This window comes from Pristiophorus japonicus, chromosome 9, assembly GCF_044704955.1.
Source record: "Pristiophorus japonicus isolate sPriJap1 chromosome 9, sPriJap1.hap1, whole genome shotgun sequence".
NCBI classification, from domain to species: Eukaryota; Metazoa; Chordata; class Chondrichthyes; family Pristiophoridae; genus Pristiophorus; species Pristiophorus japonicus.
The window spans coordinates 218,482,071-218,498,629 of record NC_091985.1 but is presented as its reverse complement, the minus strand read 5'-3'; the positions used below and the strand labels follow the sequence as shown (position 1 = coordinate 218,498,629).

Here is a 16,559-nt window from a genome sequence, read left to right as displayed (position 1 = left end):
GAGCTGCACCAGTTGGGCCTTTTGTAGGCCTCACCAATGCCACGAACTCCCGCCTCCGATCTGCCGATGCCTCTCGCTGCCGCTGGGCCTTTTGTAGGCCTCACCAACGCCACGAACTCCCGCCTCCAACTCCCACGAACTCCCGCCTCCGAGTAAAACCTACTCCCACATTTCTGAAACTGACAGGTACAGAGTAAAACCCATACTCACATTCCTTAAACTGACAGGTACAGGACAAAACCCACACTCACATTCCTGAAACTGACAGATACAGAATAAAACCCACACTCATATACCAGAAACTGATGGATATAGAGTAAAACCCACACTCACATACCATAGACTGATGGATACAGAGTAAAACCCACACTCACACACCATAGACTGATGGATACAGAATAAAACCCATACTCACATACCAGAAACTGACAGATACAGAGTAAAACCCACACTCACATACCATAGACTGATGGATACAGAGTAAAACCCACACTCACATACCATAGACTGATGAATACAGAGTAAAACCCACACTCACACACCATAGATTGATGAATACAGAATAAAACCCACACTCACATACCATAGACTGACAGATACAGAGTAAAACCCACACTCACATACCATAGACTGATGGATATAGAGTAAAACCCACACTCACATACCATAGACTAACAGATACAGAGTAAAACCCACACTCACATACCATAGACTGATGGATATAGAGTAAAACCCACACTCACATACCACAGACTGACAGATACAGAATAAAATCCACACTCCGATATCTTAGACTGATAGGTACAGAATAAAATCCACTCTCGCAAACTAGAAACTGACAGATACAGAAATAAAACCCACACTCACATACCATAGACTGGCAGATACAGAGTAAAACCCACACTCACATACCATAGACTGACAGGTACAGAATAAAACCCACACTCACATACCAAAAACTGTTATATACAGAGTAAAATTCACACTCATAATCCATAGACAGAGATAGAGTAATACCCACACACAAATATCAGAAACAGACACAGGTAAAACCCACACTCACATATCAGAAAATGACAAGGACTGTGTAAATCCAACACTCACATACCAGAGAATGAAAGATACAGAATGAAACCTACACTCACTTACAAGCAATTGACAGGTACAGTGAAAACCTCCCTTCCATACCATAAACTTACAGGTATAAAGGAAAAGCCACATTCGCTAACCAGAGACTGACAGATACAGAATAAATACAACACTCACTGGTGGCCGTAGTCTATAGGCCCCCTAACAGTAACTAAACTGTTGGATGGAGTATAAATCAAGAAATAATGGAGGCTTGTAAAAAAGGAGCAGGAATATTCATGGGCAATTTTAATCTTCATTTGATTGAACAAATCAAATTGGCCAAGGTAGCCTTGATGAAGAATTCAGAGAGTGTATCCAGGATAGTTTCCTTGAACAGTACTTTGCGGAACCAACCAGGAAGCAGGCTATCTTAGATCTGGTACTCTGTAACGAGAACATAAAAACATAAGAAATAGGAGCAGGAGTAGGCCATTTGGTCCCTCTAGCTTGCTCCGCCATTTAATAAGAACATGGCTGATCTGATCATGGACTCACCTCTACATCCCTGCCTGCTAACCCTTTATTCCCTTATTACTCAAATATATGTCTACCTCCGCCTTAAATATATTTAATGGCCCAGCCATCACAGCTCTCTGGGACAGAGAATTTCACGGGTTTACAACCACCTAAGAGATTAAATTCCTCCCCATCTCAGTTTTAAATGGGCGATTCCTAATTCTGAGACTATGACCCCTAGTTCTAGTTTCCCCTATGAGTGGAAATAATCTCATTGTATCTACCTGTCCGAGCCCCCTCATCATCTTATATGTTTCAATAAGACCACCTCTCATTCTTCTGAACTTCAATGAGTATTGGCTCAACCTACTCAACCTCTCTTCATAAGTCAACCCTTCATCTCCGGAATCAACCTAGTGAACCTTCTCTGAACAGCCTCCAATGCAAGTATATCCTTTCTTAAATACGGAGACCAAAACTGTATGCAGTACTCCAGGTGTGGCCTCACCAATCCCTGTACAGTTGTAGCAGGACTTCTCTGCTTTTATACTCCATCCCCCTTGCAATAAAGGCCAACATTCCATTTGCCTTCCTGGTTACTTGCTGTACCTGCATACTAACTTTTTGTGTTTCATGCATTAGTACCCCCAGGTCCCTCTGTACTGCAGCACTTTGCAATTTTTCTCCATTTAAATAATAATTTGCTTTTTTATTTTCTCTGCCAAAGTGGACAACCTAACATTTTCCCACATTATACTCCATCTGCCAAATGTTTGCCCACTCACTTAGCCTGTCTATATCCCTTGCAAATGTTGTGTGTCCTCCTCACAACTTGCTTTCCCACCCATCTTTGTATCATCAGCAAACTTGGCTACAATACGCTCGGTCCCTTCATCCAAATCATTAGTATAGATTGTAAATAGTTGAGGCCCCAGCACCGATCCCTGTGGCATCCCACTAGTTACTGTTTGCCAACCGGAAAATGATCTATTTATCCCGACTCTCTGTTTTCTGTTAGTTAGCCAATCCTCTAGCCATATTACCCTCAACCCCGTGAACTTTTATCTTGTGCAGTCACCTTTTATGTGGCATCTTATCGAATGCCTTTTGGAAATCCAAATGCATCACATCCACTGGTTCCCCCTTATCCACTCTGCTCATTACATCCTCAAAGAACTCCAGCAAATTTGTCAAACATGATTTGCTATTCATAAAAACACATTGACTCTGCTTGACTGAATTATGCTTTTCCAAATGTCCTGCGACAGATGTTAGGCTAACTCATCTTGTAACACTGTTGTGAATCACCTTGGGACATTGTACTACATTAAAGGCGCTATATAAATAAAAATTATTATTATTACTATAAAGGAAAGCTGCGGGTTTGTGTGCTGCCTCAGAGATTAATCGAGATGCAGAGTGCATGCGTGACCATCTTTGGAAAAGAGCAAAGTGTGGGCGGGGCTACAGGGTCCCAGTGAACCCAGCCAGAGTCGGCACCTTCAGGGGAGGAGAGGGAGGGTAATCAGTGAGTGTAGAACTGAACCCAGCCAGAGTCAGTACCTTCAGGGGAGGAGAGGGAGGGGAACCAGTGAGTGTAGAACTGAACCCAGCCAGAGTCAGTACCTTCAGGGGAGGAGAGGGAGGGGAACCAGTGAGTGTGGAACTGAACCCAGCTAGAGTCAGCACCTTCAGGGGAGGAGAGGGAGGGGAACCAGTGAGTGTGGAACTGAACCCAGCCAGAGTCAGTACCTTCAGGGGAGGAGAGGGAGGGGAACCAGTGAGTGTGGAACTGAACCCAGCCAGAGTCCGCACCTTCAGGGGAGGAGAGGGAGGGGAAGCAGTGAGTGTAGAACTGAACCCAGCCAGAGTCAGTACCTTCAGGGGAGGAGAGGGAGGGGAACCAGTGAGTGTGGAACTGAACCCAGACAGAGTTGGTGGTGAAAACTGGGATTGGAGCACAAGCTGTCTTCAGACGTGCGATGTGTTTGAATTTCAGCACAGGGAGGACGGAGAGTGTATGGGATGGGGATTTACAGCTTTGGAGGAACAAGAGAGGCAAGAATGTTCCATGGATTCTACAATTGTCTGTTCTGAATTTCTGTCCTGTACTTGCAGTAATGGTTTTTGTAAACTCCTTTTCCAGGTTATTAGAAGGGCAGGATTTGCAGACGGGAAACTCAAACGAAATATCACGTCAAGATCTGACCGAATCACTCGATTCCTCACCACGAGTATATCATCGGCCTTTGAATGTGGAAGGAGAAATATTTGTCTGTTCTGTCTGTGGGAAAAGATTTCAAATATCAGTGTGACTGGAAAAGCATCGAGACACACACACCCGAGTGAGAGTGTTCCAGTGCACTGACTGTGGAAAGAGCTTTAACCAGTTACACAGCCTGAACAAACAAACACAGCGGGGAGAAACCGTACATGTGTTCTGTGTCTGGACGAAGCTTTAACTGATCATCCATCCTGGAGAGACATAAGGACACCCCCACCATGGAGAAACCGTGGGAATACTGTGGGAAGAGATTCAATTATCCATCACGGCTGGAAATTCATCGACGCAGTCACACTGGGGAGAGTTCGTTCACCTGCTGCGTGTGTGGGAAGGGATTCACTCATTCATCCCAGTTGTTGACACACCAGCGAGTTCACACTGAAGAGAGACCGTTCACTTGCTCTGTGTGTGGGAAGGGATTCACTCAGTCATCCAACCTGCTGAGACACCAGCGAGTTCACACTGGGGAGAGACCGTTCACCTGTTCTGATTGTGGGGAGGGATTCACTCGGTCATCCCACCTGCTGACACACCAGCGAGTTCACACTGGAGAGAGACCGTTCACTTGTTCTGAGTGTGGGAAGGGATTCAATCGGTCATCCAGCCTGCTGATGCACCAGCGAGTTCACACTGGGCAGAAGCCGTTCACCTGCTCTGTGTGTGGGGAGGGATTCACTTGGTCATCCCACCTGCTGAGACACCAGCGAGTTCACACTGGGGATAGACCGTTCACCTGCTTTGAGTGTGGGAAGGGATTCACTACCTCATCCAATCTGCTGGCACACCAGCGAGTTCATACTGGGGAGAGACCATTCACCTGCTCTGAGTGTGGGAAGGGATTCACTCGGTCATCCAACCTGCTTACACACCAGCGAGTTCACACTGGGGAGAGGCCGTTCACCTGCTCTGAGTGAGGGAAGGGATTCACTCAGTCATCCAACCTGCTGACACACCAGTGAGTTCACAAGTGACTGCAGGGTTTGGATTCTGCTGTTGTTGCTGCTGTTATTCACATCCGAATGAACTGTGTTCATTCTGTTAGTTGGTGTTTGTTTCTGCTGATGTTAATAAACCTTCAACTACGCTGGAGTTTAATATTTTGATATTTCAAAGAATATTATGTTGATATTTTATGTCTCCAAAATAAGAAGAGATTAATTGATGACCTGTTTCTGATGGCTCCATTTTTGATCGGGGCGGAGGAGCAGTGAGAGATCGGGGCCCAGGAGAGGCGAGGATTCTGGGCCCAGAAGAGGCGAGGGCCCCAGGGCAGCATGGGCCAGCCCACACTGCGATCTATGGATAGTAGGAGCATATGTGTGCACTAGGTCCGTGCAGCAGAGTCTTGGTTAACCCTTGCCACTGGATCAAGACTTAGCTCTGTCAAGCCCATGTAGTGGCTGGTGTACAACGGCTACCCCACGTTAAAAGAATCCATGCACAGGCATCTTCCACCCTCCAGTATGGAGTTCAGGACCTAGATTGTCAGGTCCCTCATTGAAACACCTGTGAACTCATGTATTTTTGGTGTGGAAGTGGGTCATCCTCGATACGAGGGACTGCCTAATACTATACTACCATTTTTGAGCCTTTTCTCCTTTCTGACTCCAGATTATTTCAGTTCTCAGACCTTCGGTTACTCTCCGGGACAAGTCCCAGCTTCCCATATCGTCCAGAGTGCCTCTCCTAGTCTTGGTATCCAGGGAAGGTATCGGTAACAGCCCAGGATCACTAAACACAAAACCCAGTCTGTTAATCACTTTCAGCTACTGGACTTCGTGTGTGCCCCACAGCATCTCTCTCACCTTCGATGTGTGATTGGAGCATCACGCCTCAAACCTGGGTTCAATTTAAATTTGAATCTACTCTAAGTGTATTTTTAAAAAAAATAATGGTTTAGAGTCAACAAGATGAACATGTAGCCACATCATGGCCCAATAAACCAGCTCTATATTCACAGGAGAAAGTCTGTTATCTAACTCCTCGAGTGATAGAGAAAGATTCCAACTCTAAGAACATCTAAAATCTGTTGTAAATATATTTCAAATACTGACTGGTACAACCTGTCTCTTTCTTTTCAATTGAAGTAAATAGAAGATGAGGAGGGGTTGGAGAGTAGGGGTGAGGGGGTTGGAGAGTGGTGGTGAAAGAAGAGTTAGGGTGAGAGGGGGTTATAGAGTAGGAGTGGAAGAGGAGTTGGGATGAGGGGGGTTCAGGAGTAGGGGTGAAAGAGGAATTGGGGGTGATGGGGGTTGGAGAGTTGGGGTGAAGGTGAATGGAGAGGAGTTGTAATGGAGCAGCCAATTTGTGCACAGCAAGATCCCACAAACAGCCATGTAATGATGACAAGATAATCTGTTCTGAGTGATCTTAATTGATGGATACACATTTGCCAAGACACCAGGGGAGAACTCCACCTGTTCTTCCTCAGAATCATGGCTGTGGGATCTTTTACGTCCAACTTAGGGACTCGATGGGGTATCGGTTCAATGTCTGATCTGAAAGACGCCACCTCTGACACTGCAGCGCTCCCTCTGTACTGGCACCTGGAGTCTCGGCCTAGATTATGTGCTCGGGTCTCTGGATTGGGAATTGAACCCTCGATCCTCTGACTCAGGGCCGAGAGTGCTACCACTGAGCCAAGACTGACATGGTCTGTTCCCTGTTCCCATTACACTAGACCGTGCCTGTGTTATTACACTAACCCCACCCATTCATACTGCAGTGGGCCCTAACTCTGTTATTAGACATTCGGCAAAGCATTTGCTAAAACAAAAAAACAACAAGAAATTACATTAATATAGCATCTTTAAATCAGTGAAATATCTCACTATCGGCGCTTAACAAGATCGATATCAATAAAAAGACATTGTTGAGACAGAGCCACAGAGAAAGATATCAGGACAGATTCCCAAAAGGTTGATCGAAGAGGTAGTTTTTAAGAAGAACCTTGAAAGAGGAGGTTGAGGTTTAGGGGGAATTCCAAAACTTAGAGCCTCGGCAGCTGAAGGCACGGCCGCCAATGGTGGAGCAATTAAAATCGGGGATGACCAAGAGGACAGATTTGGAAGAGCACAGGGAACTCGGAGGGTTGTGGGGCTGGAGGAGATAGAAATATAGAAAATAGGTGCAGGAGTAGGCCATTTGGCCCTTCGAGCCTGCACCACCATTCAATATGATCATGGTTGATCATGCACTTCAGTACCCCATTCCTGCTTTCTCTCCATACCCCTTGATCCCTTTAGCCGCGAGGGCCATATCTAACTCCCTTTTGAATATATCTAACGAACTAGCCTCAACAACTTTCTGTGGTAGAGAATTCCACATGCTCACAACTCTCTGAGTGAAGAAGTTTCTCCTCATCTCGGTCCTAAATGGCTTACCCCTTATCCTTAGACTGTGATCCCTGGTTCTGAACTTCCCCACGGGAACATTCTGCCTGCATCTAACCTGTCCAATCCTGTCAGAAATTTATATGTTTCCATGAGATCCCCTCTCATTCTTCTAAATTCCATTGAATATAAGCCTAGTCGATCCAGTCTTTCTTCATATGTCAGTCCTGTCATCCTGGGAATCAGTCTGGTGAACCTTCGCTGCACTCCCTCAATAGCAAGAATGTCCTTCCTCAGATTAGGAGTCCAAAACTGTACACAATATTCAAGGTGTGGCCTCACCAAGGCCCTGTACAACTGTAGTAAGACCTCCCTGCTCCTATACTCAAATCCTCTCGCTATGAAGGCCAACATACTATTTGCCTTCTTCACCGCCTGCTGTACTTGTATGCCAACTTTCAATGACTGATGTACCATGACACCCAGGTCTCGTTGCACCTTCCCTTTTACGAATCTGTTACCATTCAGATAATCTGCCTTCCTGTTTTTACCACCAAGGTGGATAACCTCATATTTATCTACATTATAGCGCATCTGCCATGTATTTGCCTACTCACCTAACCTGTCCAAGTCATTCTGCAGCCTCTTAGCATCCTCCTCACAGCTCACACTGCTACCCAACTTAGTGTCATCTGCAAACTTGGAGATATTACATTCAATTCCTTCATCTAAATCATTAACGTATATTGTAAATAGCTGGGGTTCCAGCACTGAACCTTGCGGTACCCCACTAGTCACTGCCTGCCATTCTGAAAAGGACCCGTTTATTCCTACTTTTTGCTTCCTGTCTGCCATCCAGTTCTCTATCCACTTCAATACATTACCCCCAATACCATGTGTTTTAATTTTGCACACCAATCTCCTGTGTGAGACCTTGTCAAAAGCCTTTTGAAAGTCTAAATACACCACATCCACTGGGTTGCATTGTCTATTCTGCTAGATACATCCTCAAAAAATTCTATGAGATTTCCCTTTCATAAATCCATGCTGATTTGGACCGATCCTGCTTTCCAAATGCTCTGCTATTACATCTTTAATAATTGATTCCAACATTTTCCCCACCATCGATGTCAGGCTGATTAGTCTATAATTACCTGTTTTCTCTCTCCCTCCTTTTTTAAAAAGTGGAGTTACATTAGCTACCCTCCAGTCCATAGGAACTGATCCAGAGTCTATAGAATGTTGGAAAATGACCACCAATGCATCCACTAGTGATAGGGCCACTTCCTTAAGTACTCTGGTATGCAGACTGTCAGGCTCTGAGGATTTATCGCCCTTCAATCCCATCAATTTTCCTAACACAATTTGCTGACTAATAAGGATTTCCTTTAGTTCCTCCTCCTCGCTAGACCCTTGGTCCCCTAGTATTTCCGGAAGGTTATTTGTGTCTTCCTTAGTGACGACAGAACCAAAGCATTTGTTCAATGGTTTGCCATTTCTTTGTTCCCCATTATAAATTCACCTGATTCTGACTGTAAGGGACCCACAATTGTCTTCACTAATCTTACAATGATAGAGAGGCGAGGCCATGGAGAGTTTTGGACCCAAGGATTAGAATTTTAAAATCGAGGCATTGCTTAACTGGGAGCTAATGTAGGTCAGTGAGCACAGGGGTGATGGGTGAATGAGATTATAGCAATAGGGCCCTGACTTGCACACACTATTAGATGAGACCCAATCTTGGCTTGAGTGCACTAGATACTGGCTGTGTGATCAACACACTAGATCCAGCATTGTGTTCAGTATAACACTAGAGTCTGCCTCTGTTATTATTGGATCCAGCACTATCTTTTTTACTCTCACAGTGGGCCATGCATTTGCTGTTATTACTCTGGAGCCTGTCTCCACTCTTATTGTATGAGACCCTGTCTCTGGAATTGTACCACTGGACCCGGCCTCTGCTTTGATTGGAAAATAACCTGCCACTGTTATTCCAGTTCTAGTGCACACCTCTATTATTATAACTGTCTCTATTGTATTCTATAGAGTATGTTTCTGGTATTGTTAAAGTGTTAAAGGCTTCTGTTCATGTGACACTATCACCTCTTTCAGTTTTATTACAAAAAAACTTATTCAATTATTAAAGACTTATTTCTAGTGTAAAACGAGGCCTTGTCTCAGTTATCAATGCACCAGACCCTGTTTCAGTTTATATTACACTAGACCCTGTCTCTGTTTATATTACACTGGACCCTGTCTCTGTTTATATTACACTGGGCCCTGTCTCTGTTTATATTACACTGCACCCTGTCTCTGTTTATATTACACTAGGTCCTGTCTCTGTTTATATTACACTAGATCCTGTCTCTGTTTATATTACACTGGACACTGTCTCTGTTTATATTACACTGGACCCTGTCTCTGTTTATATTACACTGGACCGTATCTCTGTGTATATTACACTAGATCTTGTCTCAGTTTATATTACACGAGACCCTGTCTCTGTTTATATTACACTAGACCCTGTCTCTGTTTATATTACATTAGACCCTGTCTCTGTTTATATTACACTAGACCCTGTCTCTGTTTATATTACACTAGACCCTGTCTCTGTTTATATTACACTAGGCCCTGTCTCTCTTTATACTGCACTCGACCCTGTCTCTGTTTATATTACACTAGACCCTGTCTCTGTTTATATTACACTAGACCCTGTCTCTGTTTATACTGCACTAGACCCTGTCTCAGTTTATATTACACTAGGCCCTGTCTCTGCTTGTACTGCACTAGACCCTGTCTCAGTTTATTGAACCTCGACCATGTCTTAGTTATTGCAGCACTAAACAACATCCACAAATATTGGAAATGGTTGGGGAGGAAACAGTGAAAGTAACAGTCAGGAAACAGAAGACAGGAGACAGAAATAGAGCAAATAGAGCAAATGAAGGACATAATCAATGAGAGAAAGACAGATTTATTAACCTCATGGCAGGTATAGATACAGCTTCACTTTTACCATCACTGGCACCAATCATCACAGACCGGAGGTAAATCTCAGGAGCTTCTATGTGATGATGAGGTGATCACTGGACAATAAAGCTCAGAGACTGGTGGGTGGCTGCTCATTATCCTCGGTGTGATTTAATCCCCTTTCCCACTGAATACTGCGGACAGACATGGTCACCTTGGTAACAGAATGGTCAGTGTGACATCACTTTCTAAACAAGAGCACACAAGACAATGGGTTATCAATACATGTTGAAGATATTAAACATTCTGCAATTACTTTTTACATAAAAGTAAATAAAATAGTGGAAAATTATTGCTGAAGATAATTTATCTCTGTGGAATTGACTCGCAAACATTAAGAATGATGTGTTTTGTTTACACACACACACACACACACACAAATTTAGAACACTGCAGTACTGACTGGCAAGGTCGCAAGTTCGATCCTTGATCTGGGCTGTTAGTTGATCTTAGCCAAGGCAGCAGTTCAGGGGCTATAATTGTCCTCAGTACCACTGGGCTAAATATGAGTAAAAATCAGCCACTGCAGCTGCTCTTCATACCGATCCAGGGACCTCAACTGGGAAGTGTGTGGATGTCATTTGAGGACAGGATTTGAGGCTGTGATGCCTACCACAGTCAAAATCTTGCTGGCACTCACTGAGTCTATGGATAGCGAGGCACTGGAGGTTAACTAATGTCTGTGGAATTGCATCCCCCCAACACACACATACACACCCTCACACACCCCTCCACACAACATTACACACTCCGCCCCCACATACACACACCCCCACACACAGCCTTCTATACACCCACACACACATACACACACCTCCCCACACACACGCACACACATCATTACACCCCCTCACACCTACACACAAACCCCGTCACACACCCCTCCACACATTACACACTCCCCCCATACACCAACATACACCCCCACACACAGCCTCCTACACACCTCCCCACAAATACACACATCTCCCCACACACACACACATCTCCCCACACACACACACATCATTAAACCCCCTCACACATACACACACACACCCTCACACATCCCTCCACACATTACACACTCCCCCCACACACCCACAAACAGCCTCCTACAGACCCACACACACATACGCACGCCTCCCCACACACACACGCACACATCATTACACCCCCTCACACACACCTCCACACAACATTACACACTATAAACAGAGACAGGGTCTAGTTTAATTAAACAGAAACATGGTCTAGAGTAATATAAACAGAGACATGGTCTAGAGTAATATAAACAGATATGGTCTAGTTTAATATAAACAGAGACCGGGTCTAGTGTAATATAAACAGAGACCGGGTCTAGTGTAATATAAACAGAAACATGGTCTAGTGTAATATAAACAGAGGCAGAGTCTAGTTTAATATAAACTGAGACAGGATTTAGTGTAATATAAACAGAGACAGGGTCTAGTGTAATATAAACACAGACAGGGCCTAGTGTAATATAAACAGAGACAGGGTCTAGTTTAATATAAACTGAGACAGGTTCCAGTGTAATATAAACAGAGACAGGATGTAGTGTAATATGAACAGAGACAGAGTCCAGTATAATAAAAACAGAAACATGGTCTAATGTAATATAAACAGAGACTGGGTCAAGTGTAATATAAATAGAGACAGGGTCGAGTGTAATATAAACAGAAACATGGTCTGGTGTAATATAAATAAGGACAGGGTCTAGTTTAATATAAACTGAGACAGGTTCTAGTGTAATATAAACAGAGACAGAGTCATTGAAGGTTGGCATGCAAATACAGCAGGCGGTTAAGAAAGCAAATGGCATGTTGGCCTTCATAGCGAGGGGATTTGAGTACAGGGGCAGGGAGGTGTTACTACAGTTGTACAGGGCCTTGGTGAGGCCACACCTGGAGTATTGTGTACAGTTTTGGTCTCATAACTTGAGGAAGGACATTCTTGCTATTGAGGGAGTGCACCGAAGGTTCACCAGACTGATTCGCGGGATGGCGGGACTTACATATCAAGAAAGACTGGATCAACTGGGCTTGTATTCACTGGAGTTCAGAAGAATGAGAGGGGATCTCATAGGAACGTTTAAAATTCTGATGGGTTTAGACAGGTTAGATGCAGGAAGAATGTTCCCAATGTTGGGGAAGTCCAGAACCAGGGGTCACAGCCTAAGGATAAGGGGCAAGCCATTTAGGACCGAGATGAGGAGAAACTTCTTTATCCAGAGAGTGGTGAACCTGTGGAATTTTCTACCACAGAAAGTTGTTGAGGCCAATTCAATAAATATATTCAAAAATGAGGTGGATGTAGTCCTTACTACGAGGGGGATCAAGGGGTATGGCGAGAAAGCAGGAATGGGGTACTGAAGTTGCATGTTCAACCATGAACTCATTGAATGGCGGTGCAGGCTCGAAGGGCCGAATGGCCTACTCCTGCATCTATTTTCTATGTTTCTATGTTTCTATGGTCTAGTGTAATATAAACAGAGACAGCGCATAGTGTAATATAAACAGAGACAGCGTCTAGTGTAATAGAAACAGAGACAGCGTCTAGTGTAATAGAAACAGAGACGGGGTCTAGTGTAATATAAACAGAGTCAGGATCTAGTGTAATATAAACAGAGTCGGGTCTAGTGTAATATAAACAGAGACAGGGTCTAGTGTAATATAAACAGAGACAGGGTCTAGTGTAATATAAACAGAGACAGGGTCTAGTTTAATATAAACTGAGACAGGGTCTAGTGAAAATAAACAGAGACAGGGTCTAGTGTAATATAAACAGAGACAGGGTCTAGTGTAATATAAACAGAGACAGGGTTTAGTGTAACATAAACAGAAACATGGTCTAGTGTAATATAAACAGAGACGGGGTCGAGTGAAATATAAACAGAGTCGGGGTCTAGTGTATTATAAACAGAGACAGGGTCTAGTGTAATATAAAAAGAGACAGGGTTTAGTGTAATATAAACAGAGACAGGGCCTAGTGTAATATAAACAGAGACAGGGTCTAGTTTAATATAAACTGCGACAGGGTTTAGTGTAACATAAACAGAAACATGGTCTAGTGTAATATAAAGAGAGACAGGGTCTCGTGTAATATAAACAGAGACAGGGTTTAGTGTAATATAAACAGAGACAGGGTTTAGTGTAACATAAACAGAAACATGGTCTAGTGTAATATAAAGAGAGACAGGGTTTAGTGTAATATAAACAGAGACAGGGTCTAGTTTAATATAAACTAAGACAGGTTCTAGTGTAATATAAACAGAGACAGGGTTTAGTGTAATATTAAACAGAGACAGGGTTTAGTGTAACATAAACAGAAACATGGTCTAGTGCAATATAAACAGAGACAGAGTCTAGTTTAATATAAACTAAGACAGGTTCTAGTGTAATATAAAGAGAGACAGGGTCATTGAAGGTTGGCATGCAGGTACAGCAGGCGGTTAAGAAAGCAAATGGCATGTTGGTCTTCATAGCGAGGGGATTTGAGAACAGTGGCAGGGAGGTATTACTACAGTTGCACAGGGCCTTGGTGAGGCCACACCTGGAGCAATGTGTACAGTTTTGGTCTCATAACTTGAGGAAGGACATTCTTGCTATTGAGGGAGTGTAGCGAAGTTTCAGCAGACTGATTCCCGGAATGGCTGGACTGACATATCAAGTAAGACTGGATCAACTGGGCTTGTATTCACTGGAGTTCAGAAGAGTGAGAGGGGATCTCATAGAAACGTTTAAAATTCTGATGGGTTTAGACAGGTTAGATGCAGGAAGAATGTTCCCAATGTTGGGGAAGTCCAGAACCAGGGGTCACAGTCTAAGGATAAGGTGTAAGCCATTTAGGACCGAGATGTGGAAAAACGTCTTCACCCAGAGAGTGGTGAAACTGTGGAATTCTCTACCACAGAAAGTTGTTGAGGCCAATTCACTAAATATATTCAAAAATAAGTTAGATGTAGTCCTTACTACTAGGGGAATCAAGGGGTATGGCGAGAAAGCAGGAATGGGGTACTGAAGTTGCATGTTCAGCCATGAACTCATTCAATGGCAGTGCAGGCTCGAAGGGCCGAATGGCCTACTCCTGCACCTATTTTCTATGTTTCCACATTTCTATGTTTCTATGGTCTAGTGTAATATAAACAGAGACAGGGCCTAGTGTAATATAAACAGAGACAGGGTCTAGTGCAATATAAACAGGGACAGGGTCTAATGTAATAGAAACAGAGACAGGGTCTAGTGTAATATAAACAGAGACAGGGTCTAGGGTAATATAAACGGAGACAGGGCCTAGTGTAATATAAACACAGACAGGGTCTAGTGTAATATAAAAAGAGACAGGGTTTAGTGTAATATAAACAGAGACAGGGTGTAGTTTAATATAAACTGAGACGGTTCTCGTGTAATATAAACAGAGACAGGGCCTAGTGTAATATAAACAGAGACAGGGTCTAGTGTAATATAAACACAGAGACAGGGTCTAGTGTAATATAAACACAGAGACAGAGTCTAGTGTAATATAAACAGAGACAGGGTCTAGTGTAATATAAACAGAGACAGGGTCTAGTGTAATATAAACAGAAACAGGGTCTAGTGTAATATAAACAGAGACAGGGTTTAGTGTAATATAAACAGAGACAGGGTTTACTGTAACATAAACAGAAACATGGTCTTGTGTAATATAAAGAGAGACAGGGTCTAGTGTAATATAAACAGAGACAGGGTCTAGTTTAATATAAACTGAGACAGGGTCATTGAAGGTTGGCATGCAGGTACAGCAGGCGGTTAAGAAAGCAAATGGCATGTTGGCCTTCATAGCGAGGGGATTTGAGAACAGGGGCAGGGAGGTATTACTACAGTTGCACAGGACCTTGGTGAGGCCACACCTGGAGCATTGTGTACAGTTTTGGTCTCATAACTTGAGGAAGGACATTTTTGCTATTGAGGGAGTGCAGCAAAGGTTCACCAGACTGATTCCCGGAATGGCTGGACTGACATATCAAGTAAGACTGCATCAACTGGGCTTGTATTCACTTGAGTTCAGAAGAATGAGAGGTGATCTCATAGAAACTTTTAAAATTCAGACGGGTTTAGACATGTTAGATGCAGGAAGAATGTCCCCAATGTTGCGGAAGTCCAGAACCAGGGGTCACAGTCTAAGGATAAGGGGTAAGCCATTTAGGACCGAGATGAGGAAAAACTTCTTCACCCAGAGAGTGGTGAAACTGTGGAATTCTCTACCATAGAAAGTTGTTAAGGCCAATTCACTAAATACATTCAAAAAGAAGTTAGATGTCATCCTTACTACTAGGGAGATCAAGGGGTATGGCGAGAAAGCAGGAATGGGGTACTGAAGTTGCATGTTCAGCCATGAACTCATTCAATGGCGGTGCAGGCTAGAAGGGCCGAATGGCCTACTCCTGCACCTATTTTCTATGTTTCCATATTTCTATGTTTCGATGGTCTAGTGTAATATAAACAGAGACAGGGCCTAGTGTAATATAAATAGAGACAGGGTCTAGTGCAATATAAACAGAGACAGGGTCCAGTGTACTATAAACAGAGATAGGGTCTAGTGTAATGTAAACAGAGACAGGACCTAGTGTAATATAAACAGAGACAGGGTCTAGTGTAATATAAACACAGACAGGTTTTAGTGTAATATAAGCACAGACAGGGTCTAGTGTAATATAAAAATAGACAGGGTTTAGTGTAATATAAACAGAGACAGGGTGTAGTTTAATATAAATTGAGACAGGTTCTCGTGTAATATAAACAGAGACAGGGCCTAGTGTAATATAAACAGAGACAGGGTCTAGTGTAATATAAACAGAGTCAGGGTCAAGTGTAATATGAACAGAGACAGGATCTAGTGTGATATAAACAGAGTCAGGGTCAAGTGTAATATAAAAATAGACAGGGTTTAGTGTAATATAAACTGAGACAGGGTGTAGTTTAATATAAACTGAGACAGGTTCTCGTGTAATATAAACAGAGACAGGACCTAGTGTAATATAAACAGAGACAGGGTCTAGTGTAATATAAACAGAGTCAGGGTCAAGTGTAATATGAACAGAGACAGGGTCTAGTGTAATATAAACAGAGTCAGGGTCTAGTGTAATATAAACACAGAGACAGGGTCTAATGTAATATAAACAGAGACAGGGTCTGGTTTAATATAAACAGAGACAGAATCTGGTGTAGTATAAACAGAGACAAGGTCTAGTGTAATATAAACAGATACAGGGTCTGGTGTAATATAAACAGAGACAGGGTCTGGTGTAATATAAACAGAGACAGGGTCTGGTGTAATATAAACAGAGA

General features: G+C 43.3%; 1 pseudogene; it reads left to right on the top strand.

Annotated features, from left to right (window-relative positions):
* Nucleotides 1-16,559, top strand: part of LOC139273708 (zinc finger protein 721-like) — a 494,469-nt pseudogene that overhangs the window by 338,507 nt on the left and 139,403 nt on the right.